The following is a 24,890-nucleotide window of genomic DNA, read 5'->3' as shown; positions in this document are numbered from 1 at the left end:
GCAGCACCACCTCCCCTCCACTCTGGCAGCAGACGGCAGGACTGGGTCTTGGCAGGATCCGGGATCTCCAGCAGCAGTGGGTGAGGGTGGGCTGGGCAGTGTATTGCTGCTCTGGGTTCTAGCACACCCACAACTAGCTGACTCACCGGTGGTCCGACATCCTGGAACGAGAGCAGAACCTGCTGGACCTGGTAGGTGTTGAGGTTGTAGGGCTTGGTGAGTACTAGCTTATTATAATTATTATTGTGTGTTCTATGTTATTGAAAATATAACAAGCATTTGCAATGCAATAGGTCTCGCATTATTAAAGTTAGAGCTATTGGCATTGTAAATGGCAATGCCTTTTATTTATGTTTTTGCTTTTAAACATAAATAAAAGGCATTGTCATTTACAATGCTAATAGCTTAAACTCTTGCAAAAGTGAGACCTATTGCATTGCAAATACGGGACGGGCAGCTAAAAGTCTCCAGCTGGACGCATCCTTCGGATGCAGTACCAGCGAGATCTAAAAGGAGTGAGGGATAGAACAGGTAAGCATGAGATGCTGGTGCATGGGTGGATGGTGTGTGAGCTCTTTGGGAGTAATGATTTGATGGCTTGCCTGTATGGCAGATACTGCTCAGATCATGCACTATAAGCATTTAGCTGTGCTAAAGAACGGATGCGATAAAGAATGAGGCGTGCCAATCACACCTACAGATACTTCCCATCTTAGGTGGTCTGGACCGGTTTGTGAAATGTATTTTTTTTATCCTATTGATTATGGTGCATATGGAGTTGCCCAGATGGGGAGGTGCTACCTTTGAATGTAAAGTATTGCATCAGCTGCAGTATATGTTCTGTTTCCACATAAGTGTGGTGAATTATAAACCTATACTAATTAGTAATATACAACAAGATTTAGTGTCTACTTTAGGAGTCCATCCAAACTCGGCAGGAATCAAACCAAAGTAATATGATTTGAACAAACCGTTATAGAATATCTTCTAGGGGTTAGTCCAGGAATTGTAGAGAAACAACCAAGAAAAGATCAAACTCCAAATACATGAGCCTGTGGGCCACAAGATGTAGCTGGACGACAACACACCCACAAAAAAAAAAAAAAAAAAAATCAGACTGTATATGCACACAGGTTTGTGGGGTCCACCCAGGTGCTGCACTTGTGCAATCCACTGAAATCATACTGCTATATGTAGTAATCAGACACTACGTGTAAAGTGGGCCAGTTGAGAATGTGTTACAGTGCCTGTCTCTGGCTGTGGTACAGTCCCTGTCTCTGGCTGTGGACCACTGCTGCCTGGTGTCTTATTGGCGACAAGGTGAGAAAAATGACAAACCGGAGATAAAACCACGCGTGAAGGAACATTCCACCAAGAAGATAAAGAAAAGCATCATAAGGAAGTCCGATTTTTGGTGAAGTACGAACGTGAAGGAACTTTTAAAAAAAAAAGACAAAGGACCTCCCACTATTGAATATAATATTCTCCAGGACTACGGAAGTGCCTTCCCAGTGTGTTCGGGAAGTTTGAGTGTTTACCATTTATTGCAGTATTATCACTGTACCTGTGTTTGGTACCCTTTTGTAACTTGCACACATCACTTTTCTCGTGTAAAACACTGTTTGCTACCTCTCACATTTTGGCCGTAGATACTTTCACAAGGGATTTCGGAAGAAAGTGATGAAGGCGGTATGGCAGATGAAACTTTTACTTCAGAATTCGGAAGAAAGAGATGAAGGCGGTATGGCAGATGAAACTTTTACTTCAGAATCGGGGAAATGGCATCTGAAAGCGGTAAATTGTAAACAGCCATGTATTCTTCTTATGGACTCGCTAAGAGGACCTTCTCGATCAAATGTGGTCAGAACGTTACGAGAATATTTAGAAGTAGAATGGGAAGTCAGGAAAGGGAGTAAAATACGTTTTTCGAAAGACGTCATGAAAGGATCAAATCCAAGAGTGCCTCAGCAGAACAACTTCAGTTGCCGATGAATTTGACTGACTGGTTCCCGGAGCAAAGAATGAAAACTAAGCGAGAAGAAACCCGAAACCTAATTATTCAGCTTCAAGCGCTTCAAAACAAAGATAAGAAGGGACAGAGGGACCTCAGCAGCACATCACAGCCGCAGGACCCGCAGGAAGCTAAGGAGCTGATCGGTCCCGGCAGCGCCCTGTGAACTGTGCGCAACCGTGTGCTCTGCTACAAGATGAACTTGTAATATACTTCACACGAGTCTCAATGAACTGTAGACGCGAATGTCATGAGCGGAATGTCTGTCGGGCCTTCTTTGGAAGGAACATTCAGAACAATGTCTGCACCATTTCTAAGGGTGACCGTGTGGGTAGCTGGAACCGTTTCTGGAGAGAGGCTGAGCCTCTGTGGTCCGCCGGCCGTGACACCTGTACTCAAAGACAGAAGTATTCTCTGCTGAAAAATGAACTTTGGGATGCCCGTGTTTGTACAAATGTGTGTCATAAAATGAAGCTATTCCCAAATAGATGATATGTATTAAGGTAACAAGTCGGTACATATGTTAATGAGGCCAATATTTTCAGCATTTGTAATTATTTTTTTCACTTGTTCTGAAGCTTTTGTTATGTATTTCTGTTAATAGGACAAATAGTACATTCTGATCTTTAAGCAAATAAAAATGTTTATAGGAGAAAAAAAAAGATACTTGCACAAGTGCCACCATTGCCCACGTAACCTTTGTTTCTGTGCTGGAGTGTCTGCCTCTATTGCAGTATTATACGCTTTTAACCTGCACACATATCACTTTTTCCTCCTGGAATGTACCGATTGCTACCTCTTGTTTTTTGGTTGCCCACTATTGTCACGTTTGATTTATGTAACTTAACGTTTGCCTTAATTTGTTCACTTGTAATTTCCTCCTTATGTATCATTACAGTTCCTATTGCTCAGCGCTCCAACACCTTCAGGTAAAGTCTGCGCTATTTAACATCGCTTAAATAAATAGGAGCGTGAACTGTGTTACTATACACGCATAAATAAAATTAAATAAATAATGATGGGCCTGCAGGACCTGGCATGGCCTGGGGCAGAGGCTGGTGTCGGCCTCACTTCGCCTACCTTTGAAGTGCTGCGTCACTGTGTCTCCTCAAGGGCTGGGGCTGGGCCTGGGCACTGCAGCAAGTTCACTGTGGTGTGGGGCCTGGGTGGGCGGCAGCTGCCGGCAGCAGCAGCAGTGTGACACACAACGAGTGTGCAAGTGACTCGCGAGTCCTCCTCCCGACCTCCGCTCCTCTCTAGCTAGCAGCCCGGGTGTCTGTCACTCAGTCCCCCGCACCACCACTATCACCGACCGTCACCGCACAGACCAACATTGCGCCCGGCCCGCGACCAGGAAGTCAGGCAGGCCGGGGGCGGTACTGCGGGACAACTCTGTGACGTCATTCCCGGGCCGCGCTCTGATTGGCTGCTGGCCCGGGACCTGACGTGCAACCAGTAAGAGGTGCCGGCAGCAGGAAGTGGCGTGAGCATTGCGGGGCTCCCGTGACCAGGAAGTAGCCCCGGATACTGTTTCCCTTAAAGTCCCGGTCCCGAGATGGGGAACCGGGTGAAGACCCGCGGGGCGAAGCGGGCGCACTGAGGAGGCGGGGCTCCCATGTGGAGAGAGAGCCCCGCCGAGTGCTACCGCCGCCCGGCCACAGAGAAGCCTTCTCTCCAGCAGCGGGCCCCGTGGTGTGGGGAGAGCCCGCAGCTGCGGAGGAAGGGAAGGAGCCTGGAGACCCAGGGAGCGCCCGCCAGACACCGGTGAGTGGAGATGAGCCGGGAGGAGAGGGGCTGGTGTGTGTGGGGGGGTCTCTGTGTGTGCGTGTAGGTGCGCTAGTGTGTGTGTAGGTGCGGCGGCAACGGGTGGTGTGCCTGTGTATGCGTGTGTGTGTGCGCATGCGTGAGTGCTGTGTATGCGTGTGGCTGTGTATGTGCGCATGCGTGAGTGTGGGTGTGCGTGCACGCAGTGAAATCCAGCCGAAGAGAAGCGCGTGGCACTTTCTTGTCCTTCATTCCCCCGAGTCAGCTAGCTATAAGTCTCCAACCTGGACGCATCCTTCGGATGCTAATTCCAGGCGAGACCTAAAAACAATTCCAAATAGCATGTATGCTGCTGCTCACATGCAGGTAAGTTACTTTGAAAAATCTAATATTATGTGATTGCTATTCTAGACAGGTGCTTGGCGCTACCTAGTCATAGTTGTTTGCAACTTTGCGCTCGCTTGGGCTGATTATGTAAGTGAACTTAAGTTAGGTATGCAGACTAGAGATACTCCTTTCCTTTGTCCTGTACTGAGATTGGGGTAGTTAGTTAGTTAGTTACTTAGTATTCATTGGTAATTTACCAGCCCACGTGATGCGTCCTCTCACGTGACTTCAGTCCTTGACTCCTTAGTCCTTTTAGTAGAACCTTTTGGCGTTTGTATAGTGATTGAATACAGAATAGCAACCAACGTATTTGGTGTATGCATATGCGTGCGTCCATCAATGCATTTAAGAAGACTAAATACAGACTTAGGGCCGGATGTATCAAGATATCGTTTTGCGATTTCTAAATAGCGAATTTTTTGCGAATCGCTATTTAGAAATCGCAAAACGGTATGTATGTACAAAATCGCTATTTTTTAGCGATTCCTTATCATTCTTTATTTGTGAATTCGCAATTTGCGAAATCGCAAATAAAGAATGATTTCCAATGCATTCCTATGGGCCAGGAGGCCCATAGGAATGATGGTGCAATAATTCTCAAATTGTGAATTCGCAATTTGAGAATTATTACAAGGGTGCAGGGGTGTCTCAAAGACACCCTGCTGCACCCCTCAAATCTACATGTGTGTGCATGAGGCACACATACAGGCCCTATGGGCATGTATGTGTGTCACATACCACCCTCACGAATGCCAAATAGGGCATTATTATGAGAAATCGCAAATTACCACCAACTACAAGTTGGTGGTAAATTGCGATTCCTTAACACAAATTCGCACTTCAAAAATGTATCATACATATCATTTAAGGAATCGCAAAATTTGCGATTCCTTAAAGGCTATGGCAAAATAAGGAATCGCAAATTATTGCGATTCCTTAAATTGCGATTGTATGATACATTGGAAATAATGCAAAAAGGCTGTTTGCGAATCGCAAAGGCCGAAATTCTGCGAATTTCGGCCTTTGCGATTCAAAAACAGCTTCATACATATGGCCCCTAGTGAATTGACCCGTCAAGGGGGTTGAGAATGATGATTGCAAATGACATCGGAATTCGGAACTTACAAGTAATTATAATTTTTTTGCAATTCCTTCCAAAGTCTTTGCAATAGGTGGATCAGTTGTGTTTAGGATTCAGGAATCGGAATGGAACGGTGGAATAATAAAGATAGGATGGTCCACAGCTGCAATACTTGTCGATCTGGTTTGGGAATGCTGAATGTTATTGCAATTGTTGTTTCCTGTCAAAAAACCTTTCTGGAGTGCTTATGTAATATTTATATGACACCAATCATTTTTGTCTCTTTAATTATTCTTACATGATCAGCAATCAAGGGCAAGAAGAGGAGGGGTTCTTCCGAGGCGGGTGCAGGAGATGGAGGTGCCTCCCAGCAAAAAAAGCGCTCCTCTGCAGATGGCTCTACTGGCCCCAGTAAGTCCTCATGTTGTTAATATTAATATATTTTCCCTAACTTTTATAGCTCCTTAATTTGAACTATTATTTCCATTTCCTAAATTAATTTTTTCCCAAATCCTCTTCAATCTATCTATTTCTAAATTCTTGTTATCTATGCATTACCTACCAATGTAGTTATTTATATATTTCTAGGTTCTGTTTTTTTTTTTCATAAAATCAAACTGTCTCTGCCCTGACTCTGTATTAGTCTATCTGTATCTTGCTTTCTTCTGCTTTTTCAGTCAGCTTTCCCAATCCCCTTATATATTTTGTGGACTGCTTAGTGGTGGTACTGTAAGAATCAGAGACCCCATTGGTCATTACTATTTATTTAGGCTATTTGTTAAGCGCTCAATTACCCGTAAGTGTCTCGGCGCTGAGTGAAACGAACTAGCTCATGAGGAGATTATTGCTTAAACAGCCAGGTTTTTATCTGTTTGCGAAAGGAGAGCAAAGAAGTGGAGGTTTTGATGTAGGATGGTAGACTATTCCAAAGTTTAGTGGTAGTTACTATGAAGGATCTGTCTCCCCAGGAAACTCTTTTTGTCCTCGGGACTTGGAGTAGTCCAGCGGTTGATGATCGTAGGGATCTGGTAGGTTCGTAAGGACAAAAGGAGTCTTTCAGATATGCTGGTCCTTGATCATGAATTGCCTTGTAGGCAATACAGAGAGCCTTGAACTTGGCTCTTTTCTTCACTGGCAACCAGTGGAGCTCCCGGAGAGTTCCGGAGATAGAGGTGTACTTGGGAAGTCCGGTAATCAATCTGGCCGCCGCATTTTGCACAAGTTGCAGTTTCTTTAAGACACCTTCTTGAGCATTGACTAGCAGGCCATTGCAGTAGTCAATGCGGGCCATGATAAGTGCGCTGATCAGAGTTTTTCTTGTATTCATTGGAAGGTAAGGTAGAAGTTTTTTTATCATTCTCAGAGTGTAGAATGAAGAAGATACTACCGTGTTGACGTGAGACATGAAGGTGAGTTTGGTGTCCAGTATAACTCCAAGATTCCTGGCCTTGGTTACCGGGGAGGGGGGAGGTCCCAAGGCAACAGGCCACCATGTGGGAGACCAGGCAGGGGAAAGATTTCCGAACAACATCACCTCCGTTTTATCGGAATTCAGTTTCAAGCAGTTTTGTGTCATCCAATTACTTATGGCCAGCATTCCCAGATTGAAGTTGGAGGCCACTTCATCTCCGTTTTTATTTATGGCTAGGACAATCTGGGTATCGTCGGCATAGGATGTAACCGCCAGGTGATGGATTTTGATGGTCCTCGCTAAGTCCGACACATAGATGTTGAATAGTGTCGGACTTAGCGAAGATCCCTGGGGTACACTACAAGGAAGAGTGAAAGAAGGTGAACTGAAATTGCCGAAGGTAACAGATTGACTCGATTGGTAAGAAATGAGGCGATGAGGTCCTTCGCTGAGCCCGTGATGCCTGCCGATTCGACACGGCCGATCAAGGTGGAGTGATTGACCGTGTCGAAGGCCGCAGACAGGTCCAGCAAAATAAGCACCGCCGAACCTCCACCATCCAAAGACTTCCTAATTTCCTCCGTGGCCCTGATAAGTGCAGTTTCCAGCCCGTGTCCTTTTCGAAAGCCAAATTGTGTCTCGTCCAGACAGTTGTTATGCTCTATGAAGTCGGAGATTTGTCTATTCATGATTTTTTCTACAATCTTGGCGGGGAGCGGGAGGCAAGCGATTGGACGGTAGTTGGCAACCATCGTAGGGTCAAGTGAGCTTTTTTTAATAAGAGGCTTGACGATGGCTCTTTTCCAGATGGAGGGGAAGGTAGTGGACAGGAACATTGCATTAAATATCTCAGTGAGTATAGGACAAAGGATTTCAGGAACATTTTTGAGGATAGAGGGGGGCAAGGGTCTTCTGGGGACCCGGAGTTCGTGGTGTTTAAAAGATGGGACACAAGATCAGAGGAGATCTGGGAGAACTCCTGAAAGGAGTTAGAAGGGATTGTTCACGGGGGAATGGAAGAATTCGAGGCAGAAGGAAGATGGTCGTTAGAGACAGAGTGAGAATGTCCAGTGTCATTAGCATGAGCTTCGAATTGGGAGAAGATGTCAGTGACTTTTTTTTGGAAGTGATTAGCCAAAGAGTTACATAGTTCTTGGGTATACGTGACTGGGGTAGATGTAGTTTGTCCGGAGAGATGCGTCACTACCTGGAAAAGTTGTTTGGTCGAATCTTGAGCAAGATTAATTTGATTGGTGTAAAAATTACTTTTCTCTGTGATAATAGAATGTTTGTATTTCAGCAACATGGATTTATAGAGGGCTTTTTGCTCAGGGTCGTATTCACGTCTCCATTTGCGTTCTTGACGCCTGCACTGTTGTCTTTCTAGCCTTAGAGTATCATTGAACCAGGGTGAGGACTTAGTTGTTCTGTTGGAGGAATGTCTCTTAAGTGGTACTGTCTGATCGACAGTGTTTTGAATCCAAGTTGTATAGTTATTGGCACCTAATTCAGGGTCATCCGTCATGGGAGGTCGTGAAGACGCGAGTGAGGACTGGGAAGCCGGAATGTCGATGCTTTTCCAGGCTCTGAATTTATTCACTGATGGTTTGGTAAGGGCTCTGGGTGGAATAGGGTGGAGTAAAAAGTTAAAAAGAATGGCAGAATGGTCCGTCCAGGTGAAGGGAAGGAGATCCTTTATCACTAGAGATTTCTCGCTGGAGAATAGGCCATCCAGGAGATGACCCGCAGTGTGGGAGGAACCGGTGACCAGTTGGGGGAGACCTATATTAGATAGTTCAGATAGCAGAGAAGAAGTATCGGGGTTGTCCAGAAGCTCGAGATGAAAGTTAAAGTCGCCCAGAATGGTGTGGTGACTTTCACCTGCCAGTGGTTCTAAGAGCAGGGGTAAACTGGCGAAGAAAGGACTGCGAGGTCCTGGTGGGCGGTAAATGAGTATACCTTTGAAAGGAGGTGCGTTTGGGACAGCAATCGAGAAGGACAGAGCTTCACAGCTAGAGATGGGAATGGTTTCTGTTCGTACTGTTAGGTTTGAACGGTAAATAATAGCTAGTCCGCCTCCCCTTTTGGGAGGAGGTCTATCCAGTCTAACAATAGAGTATCCTTCAGGAGTGGCCGTGGCGAAATCTGGTCCGCAAGAGAGATCGCCCCACGTTTCAGTAATGAAAAGGAGGTCGACATTGTGGGTATCGATGAAATTGGAAATTTCAAATGTATGTTTTGGGAGGGAACGCACATTTAGCAGAGCGGCTAAATATGGTTTAGGTAATGATTTTTTGATAGTAGATATCGTAGGTAGTATTAGTACTACTATGCTGTGCAGATTGCAAGCCCAAGTAAGGTATTCTACGCATATTTGTTGAGATGACAAGGCCTTCCTTTCTTTTACTTTCTCATGCTCAATCAGTAACTGATGGTCACGTTTGACACCCCAAAGTTGTGTATTTTACTTTTTCTCGTCTAGGCCTAGTAATATTTTTATTAGCAGCAGTTAATGGTGTACAACTGATTACCCTGCACCACGGCTGGAAGTAAGTATGAGGAGGAGGAGGAGGATGGCACCATTATATTTTCCAAGAGATCTAATGTCCGAATGTCCAACCAGTTGGCCACTCTTTTTCTTTTCTAAAACTCATGTTTGCCAATAGCTCTAGCCACTGAGTCCAGTCCTTTAGGTAGTCCTCTTCTTGATAGGCTTTTTTAAAAATTGCCACAAACAAAATGCCCAACCGGATATTTTATTTTTTGGGTAGGATATACTGTCTACTCTGGTACCCAAATTGTAGTGGTGTGTGTGGTGTATGTATTGTATTTTCAATCTTGCTAGTGAAAAAAATAAATAGGGGGGGCGTATATAGCATCTGAAAAATGAGAAATGTTTTTTCTAGACGTACCGACCACCAGTGCCGGGGCCAGAGGCGATGGCGACGCCAGCCAGAAAGGAGCTGATGCAGCAGCTACTGAAGTTGAGTCAGCGGCAGTGACGGGTGGTGGGTAGTCATATTCCTTACGTATTGACAATACACTTGCTGCAAGAGTGTACGCTGTACTGTTGAGACAAGGTTGTTGTGAACAGTTGAAGAAGACTCCCTTTACTTAGAATTAGCAGGAGTTGAGTAACTAATGGCCTCATCTATCTTCAAATCAGCAGAGAAAGTTTACTGAAGACTTGGGGGCCTATTAGCATATCGGGCTGATCGCCACCGCCAGGCCGGCGATGGCGATCCGCCCACCAAATGTCCCTAGTTCACTCCCTGACATATTAGTATGGCGGGGCACAAAGGCAGACTAAAAAACAGTCTGACGCTTTTCCGCCGGTCGGATTGCTGACCAGGCAGAAAAGGGACACTATGGCTGGGGTTGGATGCAGGAATTCATTGTTGGGGCCCATTACGGACCCCCTAAGAGGTGGAGGGGCGAGTGCTGCACTTGGAGGGTACCTATGGTACCCCCCACATTGGCATGAACAAGGTGGCAGGCATGTTGTGATGGCCAATGCACAATATGCATATTTGGCACCGCCTGCCATAATGCTAAATATGCCGGATGTGACCGCCAGGGTGGCGGTCTCTTCCTAATTGGCACCTCTGGTGGGCGGTCCCGTTTACCATGACGGAGGCGGGCAGACTTTGTACGCCCACCATCGAAATGGGCCCCTAAGAGTCAGACAACCTTGATGAGTTGATGGAAAAGGAAAAGAAGGATGGAAGGAGGAAGGAAGGCTGACATGTACTATATGACTGGCAGAGAAGGATGCGTGTGTGAAGGAAGGGGGTCCGGGATGCATATAGGTGGCTGATTGGAAGCATGGGTGGTTGAAGGATGGGTGAAAGAAAGGATACCTGTCTGGGTGGGTGGAACTGTATAGGTGAAAGGAATCCTCTGGGGGGTTTGATGGATCAAACCCAAAGGTAAGCAAGCAAGGACGCATGGGTGGTTAAATGACAATTGTATGTTTTTGGAAAAAGGTTTGTTGAGAATGATAGCCATGTTAGTTGGATGGATGGATGCCGGGATGGTTCTATAGGTGAAGACTTGATGAAGAGAATATAAAAGAAAATGAAATGCCAGAGTAGCAAAGCCAATGGTGAAGAATAAAATAAGAGCAATGTAATGATAAATTGAAAATTCCTGGGAAGAAGAATAAAAAAGGACTATTTTTTCCCGAACGTTTTGGATTCAAAGGTTTGAGGTTGTATTTCAGAATACTCCTTTGACTCACAGTAGTTTGCAAGCACAACATATATATCTTGTGTATGTAACTATACACATCATCAATCGCCTCTCTCTGAATCTGAGGCCCACTCTTGCTCCCTATCCATGTCATTTCGACGTGTCAGCCATGGGTGGCTTTCGCCATTGGCTGCATGGTTACAAGCAAATAGTAGTAGTACCTCACGTCATGTGACAACGTTACTGTTATCATCATTCATATTAGTAATCGCATCATCCGCCTTGTTGTAGTAGTCTGGTTGAAAGTGAAATTAAGAATTTGCAATTGATTTAACAGTATGGCCATAATAGAAAAATAGATAATTGTATAGTACAGATGCCCCTCCTGCAGACAGTAATAAAGTAATGCAAGTCTGCAACACAAGTATGTCTGTCTAGGGTGCAAGCTGACTGAGTTGGCATGCCTACACGATTAATTTAGCTAAGCAAGAGAGAGAAGAAGAATACTTGTCTACTCCATAGTGCCTAATGCCTGAAACTCTAATCATGTCCAAATCTCAGGGGCCGAGGAAGTGACGATATCACAAATGTTATTTACTGCTAATGCTACTGTGCCGAAATAATTTTATGTGTATAATTTTGTGTTACTGTTTTGCTAGGAGTATTGGTTAGAATTGTCTCTTTTTTTTCTTGATATATCTACTCCTTCGCAACCCAACAGGCAGGAGTTACCAGCCAAGGACCGGCAACAGAAGCTGGAGTCCTATAGGGATGAATATCGACAGCTGGTAGCTCTGGCTGAGGAGGAGGCATCAGCTGCAGCCTCCAATGCCCCGGGCCCCAGCAAAGCTCGCCTCCGGTGGTACGGCACCGTGGTCTTGCAGCCGCCCGCCGCAAGTCAACCACTGTTGCCCAACCCTGTTTTCCTTGTAAAATCCTTCAGCGCTGCATGCTCCTCTGGATAGCGTACCTATAGGGCAGTATGGAGGAGCGCTTTCACCTTCTTGATCGCAGGATCCGGCTAGTCCACCACTAGACCTCAGTCTCTTGACTCTTGCCCCTTTTTTAATCTCTTTTTGGTGGGTGGGACTTGTTTGGGAGAGGGTGGGAATGTGGGAGTTGGAGGAAAACTTGGGTGTTCTATTTTATGGATATTTGCTTTTATGGACAATTGTTTTGGACTTGCCTTTTTTACTGAACATTGGTTGAGGTTAGGGAGAGGGTCGGTCAGGTGTAGTGGGTTTCTTCCCTTCTAGTTTATATTTGTTAGGAGAATACATTATTTATATTTGTACATATTATGTAAATCTTTTTTACTTTGCACTGTTTCCTTTGCTGCAGGCCCGCAGCCAGTTTTTGAAATCTGTGGATAGTGTAACACACCAACAGATAGATGCGGTACCCTCACTCTTCCTCCTACTGTCAGTCTCTCCTCCTACTCTATGCAGTCTGCAACTAAAACCCATAAAGACTCAAAAGGGCGTGAATGTGTCAAATAATTAATTTCCCTAGTATATACATTATTGCATCCCCCACACTTATTCTCTTACCTGTGATTGATGATTAGGTGAAGCGACGGCTGCCTGGTGATGGTCCTGGACTCACTGTGCCACTAGAATCAAGCTATCCTGGCTGAAGAGGGGTGAAACCCCAAAACCAGTCCAAGGATGCTTGTTTCTGGTCCAGGGAGGACCTGGCTTGGAAGTTCGGGCTGGACATGAGGCACAGGGTCAAGACTGATTTGCATATGGCCGGGTCGAAACTGGGGTGGCATGGTGAGCAAAAGAATGATGGATTTAACCCGGATCTCTTGACTTGGGGTGAATTTATGATTCATTCAAGCATTCCGTCCATCATTTGTTTGCGTAGCACTCTAGGTGACCTCAACATTTGATTTAACAAACCCAATATGCCCCATCCGAAAACATAGTCACTGGAGTCGACGCACTGAACCATCAGATCGTTCACAAACCGACACACATCGCTGGACACATCCTAGATGTCATTTTTGCTAATACCGAACTACTTAACTTTCAAACTATAACTCCAGTCACATGATCAGGCCACCATTTGCTTGCTTTCCAACATTAAACAACACTAAGCAAATCACTTAAAACTACCTTACATGCATCCACCTATTGACCGTGGCGCAAACTCAATTTGGAAGACTTAGAAACACAACTAACATCCAGTACAGATCTGGAAACAATAAATTCAGTTCAAAAGCTATATGAGTGGCTACAGGGAACTTTTGTAATACCAATACCACTCAAATCCTCACAACCGAACAAAAGAAAAAAAGCACTGTACCTGGCTCAAAATAAACGCTAAACAAGACAAACTTCACCTACAGAAAATTAACAGATTATACAAGTCAGCTATTAAAAAAGCTAAAAAAAAAGGTAATATTCAGAAAGAATTTAAAATGCTAAATGTGCAAATAAAGAATTCTATAAACTACATTTCTTTGAAGGAACTCATCCCGTTACTCAAGATTTCACAGACAAACTGTCAATCAATCAAAATACTTTATTCAGCTTTAAAATAAAACCATAAAAGTTGCACAACTCCATATAGCAATTAAAATATACAATTCATAACAGTAAAGTAGAGGGAGGTAGCCCCTAAAAAAGAAAACAATATACACATCTAATACAAGGAATATTAGGGAGGGAAACACAACCAATGGCCAGGAATTCCTCCTGGCCATTGGCAGGGGTGCCTACCAGTGTTATTTTCTTTTATAATCTGGTGGTAAAGAGCTAAATCTTTGTTTAGCCAACAATTAAGCCAAAACAACAAAGGGCAAATAGCCAGAGTATCACATATAAATGGCAACCCCAGTTCTTCATGTACCACCAAATGTGATGTTCCACTGGACACTCCTAGGAGACATTTTAAAAAGGTGTTCTCCGCCACCTGCAGAGCATCAGTTACTGCATAGCCCCAGATTTCGCTCCCATAGCTAACTATTGCAACACTTTTGGCCTGATATATTTTCACCATTGCCGCAATTGGGCGCTTACCCATCTTCACAGAAAAGTTGAAAATTGGAGCATTCGCCCTTATGACCTCCCCCTTTTTCCTCTGAATCAGGGCCCCAAAATTCAAGAGGTCATCTACTAAAACACCCAGGTGAGAGAATATCGAGGTCATTGGTACTTTCTCATTACCCACTTTAAAGGGGTATTGTTTCTTCGGTCGAGTCCCGACCTGCATAATATAAGATTTAGAATTGTTAATTGCCATGTCACGGGCATCCATAAATCTCCGGAAGGTGTCAAGCAGGATCTGAAATCCCTTTGTGGTCCTAGCAATGAGGATTGCATCGTCCGCATATAGCAGGATGGGCAGACCTCGTCGCCCCACATATGGGAAATCGACCCCTGTTTTTACCAGAGTTTTATCCAAATCATTGATGTATATATTAAATAAAAAAGGGACCTGGATACATCCCTGCCGAACCCCCCTCTCAATTTTAAAATCCCTGGATACACGGAGATCCTGGGCATATTTGATAATAGCCTTGGTGTCCCTATGCAGATCCTCCAGGAAGTCAACCAAATTGTCCTCCACCCTCATGGCCCTCATGGATTGCCACAGTTTCACCCGATTTACACAGTCAAAAGCAGAGGAAAGATCCATGAAGGCCATGTTGATCGTACCTTGGCGGGCGATTGTATACTTCCCCAGGATCATATATAAGTTAAGGCTTTGGGCCAAGGTGGAACACCCTTGGTGAAACCCGTATTGTATATCAGAGATAATGTCGTTCTCCACTGCCCAGGAGGATAATCTTTCCAGTAACACCCCATCCACAACCTTGACCACAGAGTCAAGGAGGGAGATCGATCTATAACACAAAGTGCTATTACGAACGCCCTTCTTTTTTTTTATAAACAATTTTTATTAACCAGTTTGTATAGCACTTCAATGACAGTACAGTTTGCATGGCACGTTGACATAAATCTGCAGTATTTATATACTTATTTTCACATGGCTTCTCAAGCATATCCCAGTAATTATCCCTCGTATCTCTTCATCACCCATAAATAGGTAAGACAAGTGGGCATAGTTCGATCATACACTAGCATCAGAGTCCGAGTCCTCCGGCGAGGAGGTTCACATATCTCGCCTCTTAGGTATTCCATTTTCCCCAAACCTTCCCCCATTTTTTCGGGCAACCTCGGTGGATATATACTGATCTTTTTGCCACCATAGCCGTATCCATGGTATTACACCACTGAGTGAGAGTGGGGCTAGTGTCAGATCCCCAGCGCTGTGCAATATTATGTTTTGCTATCGTCTTGCCTAAAGTTACCCAGTCCTGAGCCAGCATATTCAAATCTGTTGGTTCCCATATATTTAGTAGGCAGCATCTCGGGTCTGGTAATTTGTTAATTTGTGTGACCTGGGAGAGTGTTCTCATCACCGCCATCCACGATCGCCCTTCTTGAAACCCGGCTTAATGGTTGAGGTGCCCCAGGAATCCAGGCAGCCAACCCTGGCTGCCGCATTGAGCACAGCCATCAGTGCCGGAACCCAAAAAAGTGGGTTTGATTTAAAAAGGTCTGGAGGGATGCCATACGGGCCTGGGACCTTATTGCACGCCAGCCCTAAAATACCCTTCTCCACCTCTTTCTGCTTGAACTCTACTGGGGCGTTGGTGTTAACCCTGCCTTGATGTTGTTGTTGATCCATGGGACATCTGAAAATAGATTTAAAGTGAGACACCCATACATCCTCAGTTATATTAGTGCCTACTTCTCCATCCCTAGTCTTCTTGAATAGAGGTCAGTTAATAATGTCCCAGAACCTTGAGCTGTTCCCTAAGATACTTGGCTCCAATAAATCTCTCCACATTACCTCCTTCAGTTCACCCTTGCGAGTGGCCAAGGCCCGTTTATACTCAAGACGGCAGGCACAAATCAAAGATTGATTTCTCGGGGTAGCATTCAAAGCTTCTTTTAATTGTCTCCCTGCCTTAGAACATAATGGGTCGAACCATCTAGGGTCAGATAGCACCGTCCTATGTGAGGGAGCACTTAACAGTGCCCCTATCTTGCTCATAATTAAATCAAAAGCCTTGAGAACACCCCCCGGGTAGGAGCCAGGTGACACACAGGAAGCTAATTTGGTTGCACATGACACTTGTACCTCGCCATAAACTGAGTCTGGAGATATCTGTAACATTTTAGGTGGCGTCTTCCGTCCGTGGGTCTCAACATGCCTTGTACGATCACCCTGACTTGTGTTGACAGCAACCTACCTCCCAGGTGCACACAAATAGGATTTTGGTCGCTAAAAACGCTATCCACAATTGTAAACCCACAAAAATTGGACTGAAGACCAGTTGAAATCAGGATAGAATTATAAAGGAACCATCACTTCGTCCTTTAAAAGAAGGGATGGAATGTATGCTAAGGGGGGCAGAAAGAGACATTGATGGTAACAAGTCAAATTCATTGAGCAAATTATTCAGTGCGTCCCCCTGAACAGAATACTCGAAGTGGAATCCCTGCATCCTGGCACATCCCAACTCAACCATACATGTGGTTTTGGGATCTCCACAGGGGTCAATATTGAAATCCCCCGTCATCATAAGATTATGTGCAACAAAACCGCAGGACTGCCTTATGAGGTGGCCCAGCTGGGCAATTTTGCACTCCCATGTGGGCTTGTTGCATTATAAAAATTAATGATGCCCGTGCAGTCATTTCCTCTCCTTAGGGTGATAACTTGAAAGTCCTTATTAGCAGTTGGAAGTTGGTGGATCCTGCAGGCCACAGCCAACAATATCAAAATTACCAAGCCACCCCTAGCTCTGCCACAAGCTGACAGGGATGCAGGGACAAATAAATCTTTATATCCCTCCAAAAATAAGTTACAGTTCTCCAGCTAAGTCTCCTGGAGACAAATCACAGAGAATTGTCTGATGAACTGCATCCATAAGGGGTCCTGAAATGTGCCCACCAAACCTGCAATATTCCATGACAGGACATTGTAAGTGTCTACACTAGAGATCATCCCTTGGTGTGTAGCTGGTGAAGGCACCCCCTGCTGAGAGCTAGTCTTTCCAGACGAATCCATAGCGCGAGGCACGCCACTTTGTGTAGAAAGGCATGGGGACCCCTGTTGATTGGGTGTGTCTCCAACTGGCTCTAAGTTCTTTTGCAGTCAATCACACTCATCCAACCTTGATAAAACTGAGAATCTGTTGGATAGCTCTATGCGTGGAGTAGGCTGATACCCAACCATTCGGGACAGGACTCCTTGGGATTGAGGCTAACTACCACCTGTGACCTCAAGAGGTCTTCAAATCCACCTATCGCATGAAATTATTGTGTTTGAGCTTATTATGTAGTCAGCCTTGTGGAAAAAACCCAAAGAGAGAACCTAGTTACCAGAATCATGGTGTATAGGATCAAAATAGGCATCCCATAAAATTCTATCCACAAGGAAGGATCTATTGAAATTCACAACAATGCAATCACCCCCTCCGGGTTTCCTCGAACTCCCTATCCAACCCACACGACGCACCATGATAATGTTACGCTCCACCATTGGACCCACAGAGGTGTTGTTCGACAGCCAGTGAGTACCTTTGTTTTTAAGTTGAGTAAAATCCTCATGGGACCCTGGTGAAAGTGGTGGGACGTTCCCCAAGATTATTACAGGGGGCGCTGAATAGGGTGGGAGAGTGATGACCGCTGAATTCTGAGGGGCATTTGTTGGGTGTCCCTGCGCCTCTTCCGTTGGTGTTCCTGAACTTTGGGAAGCAAACCCTGGGGATGAGTAGATGGAGCCCCATTGGGTACCTGTCTTTCTCTGACCGAGGCATGGGTATGATGCCTGGAGCTATGTTATCCCTAGTCAGGTCCCAAACCACAGGTTGGGTAAATTGGATGGGCTGTGCAGACCTATTTTGTTCCGCTAGGATTTTCTCCATTGAATTTAACCTATCCAAGATGGGGCTGAACTTAGCAGCCAGCATACAACACAAAGTTGATTTAAAGGCTTCCATCATAGCTGGGTGGACTGAATTTACGACTGTCGATACAGGTACCTTATTTTTAGAAACTAACTTGGTGGGTACATTAGGTTTAGTTTTTTCGGCTCGACTCCCAATTGACTTAGATTTTCTTTTTATGCTCCCACATGACCTTAGAACCACCCTTGGATTTTGTAAGGGACCAGCATTGCTGGATGTTTCTAAGGTCTTATGTTTATTAGTACCACCATTCCCGGTCGTGAGGGTAAAAACACCACTCTCCCTGTTCTCGATAATAACAACAGGAGAAAGTGGCCTTTGTGGCACCTGACGAGAAGTTCCTTGCAAAGGTTATGAAACTTCATTGGGCTGTGAATCAGTACCTAACACAGGGGATAAGAGTATACTCGATGCTTCCGTGACAGCTTCCCTTAAAGGGTTAATAGGACCAGCCAGGAGAGAGAATAGGCTGTTAGAAGGAGATCTTGAAAGATGCCTATTCACTAATTCAATCTCCTTGTCTATAACCCAAGAAGCTCTCGATAAGAAAGCATGCATGGCTGTAACATTAGCCCTTGTTACAGTTTTTGTACCTTCTTGACTCACTTGAGTCTTCCGCTTCCCCATGACACAGTGACAAAATAGACCCCCAAATCTTACGTAATGATAATAGCACAGTACCTATTGCCCTGATTAGGGTGAAAGAGATGATAATACAACAACAAACCGTAGCGGACCCCTGCAGTACAGCAGCAAAAGCATAAAAAGGTCCTGTTTGAGTGATACTTCACCCACAATATGGTACTACACCTGTACACTTCTCCAAACAGTCCAGCTAGAGGAAGACAAGGTCCCAGTCCAGAATGTCAGTGTTGCTCCGCAGCTTCAGATGAAAAGCAAGAGAGGGGGTCCAGCCCGGCCTCTTTCGGCCCCTGACGGGCACAGACGAGCCGGCCCCTGGCACAGGCACGACCAGTGTGCGTCCTAGGCCGCGGGGGTCGAGGCAGCGCTTTATAGCACAATGACCATGCCTCCCCCCAGCGGCAGCTGTCGTTGCTGAGGGTGCTGTGGTGTACCCTGGGGCTGCGAGTCCCACCAGGGTATGGCGGCGGCAAACTGTGGCTCAGGAATCACCTCCCAAACAGCAGGGGAAACAGGGGCATGCACAGGAGCCCATATCCCAACAAACAAAGATAGGTCCTGGTGAAGTCTCAAAGTTCAAAGCGCAAATCCACTAACTGTCACAATATTACACAGACAAATCAAACAGGTTGGATTTGTATTTAAAACAGAGGCAAAGCACCAGCACTAACCCTTTCACAAATCAACAACCAAAGAATACTCTAACCCAGCCTCTGAGTTCATTTCAACACATCTCACACAATGAATTTATGGACCTGGTCAAAGCAAGCAGACCTGCCGGCAGCCCTTCTGACCCGTGTCCACCGCAAACTTTCAAGACAATTCTTTTAACAACCTCTGCTGCCACTCCAGTAAGAAGAATCATCAACGATTCCTTACCTACCAGAATATTTCCAGAAAAACTCATAAAGTCATACATACACCCTTTCCTGAAGAAAACAAACTTGGACCTGCTGAACCCTGAGAACTACAGACATATTACAAATTGACCTTTCCTGGGCAAACTGATAGAAAGAGCAGCATTCGCCAGTTGTCACAATTCATTGAAGAGAATGCCACACTTTCAGACTTCCAAACAAGATTCCATCTGGGAAGAGGAACAGAATCTGCCCTCCTTGCCATCTGTGATGACCTGAAGAACACAGTTGACCACAACGGGTTTGCTGCGCTACTCCTCCTAAACCTCTCTGCTGCCTTTGACACTGTTGACCATGACACTCTGAAACAAAGCCGGGATAGAGGGGACTGCTCTAGACTGGATCGAGTCCTACATTCAAAACAGAACTAATGTCATCCATACCCCTCTCCACAAAAGCAGGGGTCCCTCAAGGGTCTATCATCTCACCAATGCTTTTCAACAACTACATGAAGTCATTACCGGTACTGATCAATCTATTTCACCTCATGTGCTATAACTATTCAGATGACACACAAATACTCCTTCAACTGGAATGGCCCAAAGACGTGGGAAACTCTCCAATTTTCAGTTGTCTAAGAGCCGTGGCTTAGTGATTGACTTGGAGCCATCTTAAGCTGAATGCTTCCAAAACATAAATATTCACGTGTGACAATTGGAAACATTATGACCCACCTGCCGCCTGGCCTGATGTACTGGGATCACCATCTGAAGTATCGAAGGAAATAAGAAACCTCAGAATGACCATGGACTCTAAGCTATTGATAAATGCCCAAGTGGACAAACCAGTAAGATCAGGCTTTATCACTATAAAAACTCTGCAACAAATCTTGCCCCATTTAGGTTATCCACACAAGGTCCAATCTACCATCTCCCTTGTACTGTCCAAACTCAAATACACCATTAGCCTTTACCACAGATCACCTTTAACGACCATGAAAAGACTACAACTGATTCAGAACTCGACTGCCAGACTACTCTTGCATATCAAACCGCAAGACCACATCCCACCTGTCATGAAAGCCCTTGCATTGGTTACCGATTACCAGAAGATCCACATTCAAGCTGCTTGTATTACCCACAAAGCGATACATGGAATGGGATTAAAATCACCAAACTCATTCAACAAAGGAACCTCCACTCTAGAGTGGCACGTGCCTCAAAATCCCAAGATACAAGAATAAAACAATGGGTGGAAAAATATGGAACTCTTTACCCTCCAACATAAGATCCACAGATAACCACCTTAGCTTCAGAAAAGTACTCAAGAATTGGCTCTTCCCCACATAAGCACAATACGCAAACAGAAATATTCAACAAATCCCTCTGTATAGAAGCATGTATTTGCACTATAGATATGTATCTATCATTTTGTATTGCTTTGTATAAACAGGTAGAATAATTATGTTGTTAAAAAGTAAATACAATTCATTTTTAAGTACAACACTTGGGGACCGATTCACAGAACTAACTTAGGACAAAATCATAAACTTACAACCATTTTGGTATTCACAGAGGGCACTTACTCATTTTGGTATTCACAGAAGGCACTTACCCATTTTGGTATTCACAGAAGGAACTTACTTATTTCAGTATTCACTAAAGTTTACTACTCCTAAAGTGAGAAAAATCCTAACTTTAGGACTTTCGGTATTCACAGAAGGCATTTAGGAGTCCTAAAGTTAGGACTCACAACTTCTGTGAATATCGAAATGAGTAAGCGCCTTCTGTGAATACCAAAATGAGTGCCTTCTGTGAATACCAAAATGGTAGTAAGTTTAGCATTTTGTCTTAAGTTAGTTCTGTGTATCGGGCCCTTGAAAATCAGAGTTTATCTGATGCATCTTTAATCTACATATACTTACTTCCTTTATGCATCTGTATACCTTCCTTGTACTTGGATCTATATATTTATTACTTTGCTCCTAAAAAGCATTTTCAATGCACTACCCTATTTCTCATCCTATACCTCTATCAATATCTTTAATCTACATTTGCCTACCTCCTTTATGCATCTATATACTTTCCATGTCCTTATGGATCAAAATATTTTTCACTTTTTTCTAGTTCAGCTTATCCAATGCACTAACCTATTTCTCACCCTATACCTCTCTCAATATATCTCCTACCCCAACTTTCTGACTCATCTCAAACTTCTTTCTACTATCCTTTCCAATGTACTACCCTATTTCTCACCCTATACCTTTATCAATATATCCTCTAAATCTACTCTCTCATTTATCCCAAACCCATACCACTACTAAGATCCCCAAAATAACCCTTTCTAGATTCTCCCCTACTTTACCCCTCCTTGGATCATCAGACACCTCTTTTACTATACCGATCTCCTAAAACAAGTCTTTCAAAACCCTTCCCTCTCACTTTGCCCCTTCACAACCCTTTTTACTCATCCCAAGGCTCCTACAACAGCTAGGACCTCTAAAGCAAACAAAATAAAAGTCTATGGGCCCGATGTAGGTAAATCTATATTTACCACTTCATAAATACCGAATCATACCGATTCGGTATTTATGAAGTGGTAAATTAAAGGGTGGGAGATGTAGGTATTTCAGATTCGGTATCCCCCATTGATTCCTATGGGCCTTGAAGCCCATAGGAATCAATGGGCATTACCGATTCGGTATTTACCGAATCGGTAAATACCGATTCCAGCAAGGGTGCAGGGGGTGTCACTTTGACACCCTCTAGCACCCCCAATACTGGCTTGTGTGCCATGTGGCACACAGACATGCCCTAAGGGCATGTCTGTCTGTCACATGGCATAGGTGTGCATGCACACATGTGCATGCACACCTGGATTCGGTATTTTAACACCCAATTGGATTGGGTGTTAAAATACCGAATCTGAAAGGCCTGTGGGACTCAGAAGAGTCCCACCTACATCTGGAAGATACCGAATCGGTAAAAATACCGATTTGGAATTTTACAGATTCTGTAAATTTACCGATTCGGTAAATATACCAAATAGGTAAATACTGGCCCCCTACATCTCAAAGTGCCAAATACCGGTCGGAAACGGCCGATTTCGGCCGTTTCCGACCGGAATTTGCCACCTACATCGGGCCATAAATCTTCACTCTTCTATCTACCCACTATCCTTTTCAATTAAAGTAACAGTCTAACATGTCCACTTCTCAAATTTCATATTTCACATTACTAATTCACTATACTAATTCCAGAGTAGCGTGCTACTCCCCAAAAAGCGCTTCAACACCTCATCAGGGGTAGCAAGCACTATATAAATACAAACCTTTTTCCATCTTCTATCCCTCCGCTACCCTTCTCTATCCAAATACCTGAATAACATATCCACCACTCAAATTACTTTCATATTTCACTATACTAATTTTCAACACTAATCCTTTATGGGTTCTGCAGTAGCGCGCTACTCACTAAAAAAGCGATCAACACCCCATCAGGGTTAACAAGCGCTATATAAATGTATACCTTTTCCCTCTTCAATCCCTCCCCTACCCTTCTCAATCCAAATAACTGACTGACATATCCACCACTGAAATTACTTTCATATTTCACTATGCTAATTCAACACTAATCCTTTTTGGGTTCCGGAGTAGCATGCTATTCGCCGAAAAAGACCTTTGACGCCGCATCAGGGGTAGTAAGTGCTATAAAAATGCAATTACAATACAATACGTATACAGTTGGTGGACAGCAATAGGCAGAATGTCGCTCTAAGGTCTATCACAAGTACAAATCAGTTATGGCAGGTAATCTTGCACGGTGCATAAGGTAGAGAAAAAACACCAAATCCCCACGTGTGTGGTCAGCAGACCACTCTACTACACACGTTTAAAAGTAAATACATAAAGTTTTATAAAATATCACAATGATGCTTGTCTTTGTATTTTCAGATGTCTTTAATTCAAGTTCTTCAGCCTTCTTAGTCAACATGTTTTTTTGCGCTGTTACAGGGGATTACCCCGCAACTTCTTCAGGGCTGAGGTCAGTTGTCTTTAATTCAAGTTCTTCAGCCTTCTTAGTCAACATGTGTTTCGTAGCTGTTACAGGGGATTACCCCGCGACTTCTTCAGGGCTGAGGTCAGTGTCAAGTCGTCTCTTAGCTTTGGTGACAACTCCAACCCGGAAGAGGGGTTCCTATAATTTCTGCGTGGGGGAGAGGTAGATTATTTAGTTTTGTGTCCAAATATCTAAATGTGCTTCCAAGTGTAAGGGAGTTTCTTTTAGAAGAACTGCCCCATCCGGCAGTATTAGGTAGGACCCCTTGGATCTCCAGGCCGCGGCGTGTTTGCCATACAAATCAGCAGTCTAAGACTACTGGAAACTGACCACAGCCCTGAAGAAGTCACGGGGTAATCCCCTGTAACAGCGACAAAACACATGTTGACTAAGAAGGCTGAAGAACTTGAATTAAAGACATTTGAAAATACAAAGACAAGCATCATTGTGATATTTTATGACACTTTATGTATTTACTTTTAAACGTGTGCAGAGGATTTGTATACAATTACAATACAATGCAATACAATACGTGAAATATAGTGTTTGTCTGTGTATGCGCACATAAGCTTTGTGTCAATACTTGGTACAATGTAATTTTGCCTCAGATACAATACATTATGGGGTATATTCACAAGAAAGTGTGAAAACTATCTCAAGAGTAGCGTAACACAACTTTCAACTTCGCAACCCATCACAGGAAATGAACCCTGTGTCAACGTGGAATTCACAACAAGGCGGTAGCATGCAATAGTCTGCCGAAACCGCGGACAATGTCCGCGATTCAACCACCTGGATGGAGACAAAAACACAAACCACAACACCAAAAAACATGCGATGGGCCAAAGAGCGATGAGGAAACCAGCGATAAGCAGCACCAGGCCTGCAACACACACCTTGCAGGCGGGGAAAATCAACATAAAAGAAGAAAAAAAAAACAAACACAAACGCAACCCCACAAGCACCCGAACGACCAGCCCGAGACCTCTGGGACAGGGAAGGGCAAGGGGAAGAGGAAGACAAGGTTCACTCCGCAGGCAAACTGGATCATAGTCACGAGGTGATGGAACACCATCAACAACTGTTTGTCACCTCCAACGTGTCATTGTGCACCAAAAATTGAATATGGCGGGACATAGTGGGCAAGGTGAATGTCATCGGGGAGCACAAGAGGACAATGGACGAGGTCAAGAGGTGATGGAATGACATCACGCTGGGAACCAAGGAGAAGCTCTCCGCCAACCAGAAGGCAGCAATGCAGACTGGAGGTGGGGGCCCAGCGCCAAAGCTCGAGAGGGATGACATGGAGGAGCTGGTGTCGACAGTCATCAGTGTGGAGACCGTGGCCGGAGTCGGGGGGATCGGACACTGCTAGACAGGACACAACACAACCGCAACAGGGTGAGTGCCCACCAGGTAGTGGGGGGACGGGTGGGGATGGGCACAATGGCACACATGCACAATCAAGCAGTGCACAGTGCATACCCACAATTACTC

This window comes from Lissotriton vulgaris, chromosome 5 (genome assembly GCF_964263255.1).
Source record: "Lissotriton vulgaris chromosome 5, aLisVul1.2, whole genome shotgun sequence".
Lineage (NCBI taxonomy): Eukaryota > Metazoa > Chordata > Amphibia > Caudata > Salamandridae > Lissotriton > Lissotriton vulgaris.
Note: the sequence above shows the minus strand (reverse complement) of the source record.